At 35.9% G+C, this 5,095-nt stretch overlaps 1 protein-coding gene across 7 annotated transcripts in view; it reads left to right on the forward strand.

Moving 5' to 3' along the window:
* The window catches only part of EYA1 (EYA transcriptional coactivator and phosphatase 1), a 361,166-nt gene that overhangs the window by 166,569 nt on the left and 189,502 nt on the right, over positions 1 to 5,095 (forward strand). For 2 of the 7 annotated variants that reach the window (XM_010846965.1, XM_010846968.1), the window contains exon 1: positions 35 to 249. The exons of the other annotated variants lie outside the window; for them this stretch is intronic. The gene's annotated coding sequence lies outside the window, so the exon portion shown is untranslated. Of the gene's footprint in view, positions 1 to 34; positions 250 to 5,095 lie in introns of those variants that run through there. 7 annotated transcript variants of the gene reach the window in all.

A 5,095-nucleotide genomic window follows, 5' to 3' on the forward strand; every position in this document is an offset into this window, starting at 1 on the left:
GGGGCCAGCGTGTGCGCTCAGTCGCTCGGCAGCCCGAGCCTGCAGCAGCGCCCAGGCGGCGGTCCCCGCGGCCCGGCTTCCCCCAGCGGACGCGCTCCGCTTCCAACAGCGCCGGGCTCCGCCGGGAGCCCTTAAGACCCTCTCGCGTCCTCCTCCAGGAGCAAAAACTATGTCTGGAATGGAGGTTTGCTAAACCAGAAAATTCGAAGGAGCCCAGGAAACTGGTGGATGCAGCAGATGTAAAGCGCTGTAAGTACAAGCTGACTGTTTGAAAAATTGTACTGCGTGACACCAGCTGTCCTGTGGGCAAAGCCCAAGATAACAAGAGCGCTTTGAGTTATTGTTTTGATTTGTTTTAAAAGAAAAACATTAGGGCGTGGGGAAGATTATGACACTTTGTGCCCAGTGCTTTATGGGCCACTGGGCTCCATCATAAAAGTATAAGTTCTTAACCCCCAATTTAACTGAGCGATTAGAATCATTAAGAGGTAATTAGAAATTAATTGTTAACAATGACTTGTTGCCTTATATGTAAAAAAAAGTTTCTTGCAGGACTTTACTCTTGTAAAGGGATCACTTCATATCGCTCTTCTGCACAAACCTCAACTATTACTATGTGGTAGAGATGAAAGCGGTATCTGTCTATATCCATTTTAACACAGAGATAGCTTTTCCTACACATTTTGGTTGGATTGGAGAAAAGAAGGAAGGAATTAACATTTTCAAAGGACAACAAATAACAAAAATAAATTGACACCCCCTTTTAAGGAAGGAAATCCTTTTGTTTCAATACACAAATTTCCCAAACATTATATTAAACGGGCTCATCTTCAAAAGGTGAAATAATAAACATTTGCCAAATTAAGATATTTCTCACTTATTGACACTTAATAGGACTTGAATGGACCTGGAAATTAAAAACAAGGTTCTTCAACTTTTGAATTACCACTTAAAATATTTGTCATTCAAAATGAGTGTATGAATTGCTAATGACTCATGGGCTTATATTTCTTGGGAGGAGTTTTTGAAACATTTAAGCACAGCTTTTGCAGGAATTCCATAAATTCAGAGCTGTCACTGAATGTAGGCAAGCGTTTTTAAGTTTCATTTCTTAAAATGACAAGGGTACAAAAAGTCTCTAGTTAAGGACACAGTGTAGTTTTATAGTCTGGGGATTGTTTTTTTAATGTGTCTTTTCAGAGTAGGTTTTATTTTAGGCGTGTGCGAGTTTTTTTGCCCACTGTTTGGGATTTGAAGATACGCACACAAGAAAAGTCATGTTTTTCTGCATTATCAAATATTTGATATTTGACTTTCTCGCAGCTTGAGTTCTCCTAAGGCCCAAAGTGTTCAGTAAGTGAGCAAACAGCCATGGATTTTCAATCCTGAAAATTCTTTGCGGTGACAGAGCAGCCTGATTGAGCCAGTGTTCAGTTTTAGAACAACTGTTCAGTTTTAGAATGGTAAAGGGAAGTCAACTGCTCTGGGTGTTTGATATAATAAATGATTTTCAAAGTTTCCTCTTGTATTTGGAAATTTATTTTGTAAAGAATATCTTCCAAAAAAAACTCACTTGCCATGAGAATAAACCCCTTCTTCCATTTAATCAGTCATCAAAGTATTATAGATACATTCAACATCTTAAATGCTAATTTTAAAAACAGTCCTTGAAGACTATAGGTAGAATCAGTCTTTTAAATATGTACTTGTTTTGTTTTCCTAGGAACTCTGTTTTGTCCTTTTCTTTAAACAAGATACTTTAAAAAGTGATACAGTATATATCACTAGAAGTCAGGAGTTTTAAAGCATTCATTTTATGGAGTCTTTGATAAAGAAGGAGATAAGTATTAACACTGAAAAGACATCTATCTGCCTTTTCTGAAAGTTCATTTCAATTTTAGGTTTAGACTTTTATTACATCATTGACACCATGGTAGGAAATATTGATTGAGGAACATTGTACCAAGAATATATTCTGATTTAAAAGCAGGTTTCTGCCTAAGGCACCTTTTTTTCCCCTCTATAAAATACATTCTGATTAGAAAATTGCCATTGTCTTTCAAATTTGGGAGTACTCACATTGATCTGTGGTTGGGCAAAACTAGTTTGCCTGCCAACTCTATTTATTTAGGTAAGTTCAGTACTTTCACTTTGAAAATTTCTTTTGAGTTAAAAAAGTTTAAAATTATAGTCATCTTATAAAAATTGCTTCTAGCAAGCAAAAGAGCCAATGGAAAACCCATAATTTAGACAAGTACCTACATTTTATTTGCTCTCTGCTGTTGAGATTTAGAATCCCTTTCCATTTACAGTTTACTTTTCACAGAACATTATTAACTTTTTGGCTTCATACATGATCTTCTGTCAGATGCTTTTGATTTGTAATTTAGCAAAGTATAATAAACAGTGCAAAAGTCATGAATTTTGCTCTGCATCCTGAGCTCTGTGGTAGGGAAAAATGTGATAAAATGTGTACCTTAAGTCTTGTTTGATGATCTCTCAAAGCAAGTTTGCCTTCTGGAAATAATTTCTGGGGTTGAAGAGCATGGTATTAACAGATTTAATGTGGCTATTCAATGGATTGGCGAAGTACTATGTGAGGTTTAACAAAATGAGAGAGACAAATTGAACATCAACAAAAGTTACATCTGTGAAGAATTAGAAATTTAATTAGAAAAAAGGCAAACTTAAAAGACCTCATTAACTAATCAGAAGTCAAAGTTACTAGTTGAGGATTCTTGTATTGAAATTCTAAAAAGTTCTCTTTTTTTTTTCCTCTCTGTATTTTCACAACTCTGTCAGTACGCTACTTGGGTATTCTCTACAAAGAGTTTTAAAAAGCATTAAAGTGAAATGACTTCATTGTAATCTAAGATGACCATTTATAATGTTATGGGAAATATTTTTACACTCCTAGGAGCATTTGAATTAAAAAATACCAGATTAGGAGGAGACAAGGAACATATTAGGTTTATGGATATAAAGCAGAGAACATGAGCTTACTCAATGCCTAACAGCATTTTTCTAAAAACCATGAAATATTTTTTTTCTCTTTTGAATGGAAAGGTGCCTAATTAATTATTTTTGCAGCACATTATGTTTTGAGACCTTGAAAACCCAGAACCTTCCAGAGATTTTGGCAAACATAAGAGAAAATCAGCGCCAATCAGAAATAGGTGTTCTTTTTAGATAAGTCATTACAAGACCATGTTTCCTTACTGTGCTGTAATCTTGTACTACACATAAAAAACTAAAAGCATGTGAAGTGTAGCATTTTGTAAACTGTAACTAATTTTGCTCACATCTGTGTCTAATTGTTGTCTGCATTCGCATTCTTGAGAGTAGATTTATTTTTCCTGGACCACGATGTGGATTCAGCTGACCAACCTAAGTGAGGATTAGTTGTTTTAAAGTTATTTTGATTAAAGAGTCATTTTTAAAAACAGTAACATACAACACATGGTTTAAATAATCCTTGAGACACAAAAGAATATCTGAAGTATACTTAATGAAATGAAGATCATGGATGTGGAATCAGAAGTTGTACAAAGTACAGTAAAGTCTAGCCAGCACACAAAAAAAAGTATGTTGTGAAAATGCATTTGTTTTCAGTGAGAAAACGTGTTAGAGTAATTCCTATTTTGAAGCTCATTTTTTATTAACAGGTTTGACTTTGAAATTTAAATAGAATAGGTTAAACCTCAAATAAAATATCAAACTTTGAAAGTATACAAGGAAACTAACAATATGTTTCTAAAATTATAGTTTCTAGCCAGTGTTAAAATAGGAATGTATTTTAACGTGTAACAGAAAGGATGTTTTACATACTCTTTCACATAATTAAGCCAAGAGAGTTCTTAAAACTAAGTTAGTTCTCACCTATAATTTATTCCAGGTGTATAAAAATGGAAATGGGGGGAAAGGAAATTTATCCTTGAGGTATATCACTGTAGTTTCTAAATGGAAACATTTACTCTTGTGTGAGAAAATTTAACAAAAAATTGCAGAAGGCTGTTAGCATCAAATGACCTACCTTACAGGTATTCAAATACTTTTCATTGAATACGCAGGCATCTCTTTCAAATTATTTTGCATCCTGCACATATTCTCGAAAAGTAGACCTAGGAATTTCATGTAATATTAGACCAAGATATTTAGACTTTAATGATGCTTTTATTCCTGACAAAAGGTAGTACTACTTAATGTCATAAATCATAATTAAAAAATAACAGGACTCAATAGAAGATACTTGGTTGGATAACTTTTATGCCATTTGAGATGCTTCAGTTTTTTCATCTTTGCTCTGTAACCCTAATTGATGTCTGTTCCGGTTGAATGAAAATGCACATCAAAGATCTAGATTTCTGAGTTTAAAAGACGTTATGCAGAATGTTTTTTACCTCAGAGTCAGGCATTTGCCTGAGCTGGTGAGCCAGCAGCCCACCCTCACCTGAGTTTATCACCTTGCTGCCTCTGGAGGAAGAACAGTGACTAGCAAACCTGCAGGCTAAGTTAGTTGCTCAGTGAAAACCCAAATACAGATTCCTCTGGAGACAAAAGAGACCAGAACTCTGGCCAACTGAGATACTGAACTGATTATTCCTCCGTTCTCTCTCCTGATTTAAAAGATGGAAAATTAAACAGAAAGCGAACTGCTCTGGCTATTTCACCAGGCAGGCATGGATTTCCCTTGAACTTAAACATTCACTGAATTTTCGGTTTGCTTGGGTGAATGAGTGCAGGGCTCCATGATGATTAAGAACTTGCCTTGGGCCATTTGAGTCTGGCATTGCCTGCAAGTTGCCCAGAAGCCGTTTGGAGTAAACTGTTCAATGACAAATAGTAAATACAGGACAAAACCATCACCATGAGGAGAAACACTGTCTGGAGTCAAACTCATGGGCGGGAACTCTATTTCAGCTGGTGATAGCAGAAGATGAAAGATCTGAGGATGCTGGAGGGTTAATGCTTGAACTGCTGCTGTGAAACATGCTCATTTTGCTAATAGCTATCTTTTTTCAAGTACCTTTTCCAAGCTGCCTGGGTAAGGCTGCTTTGCATGTTGATTGGGGGAGGGGTAATCCCGTTTGCAGCT

This window comes from Bison bison, unplaced genomic scaffold, assembly GCF_000754665.1.
Source record: "Bison bison bison isolate TAMUID 2011002044 unplaced genomic scaffold, Bison_UMD1.0 scf7180017864241, whole genome shotgun sequence".
Taxonomy (NCBI): domain Eukaryota; kingdom Metazoa; phylum Chordata; class Mammalia; order Artiodactyla; family Bovidae; genus Bison; species Bison bison.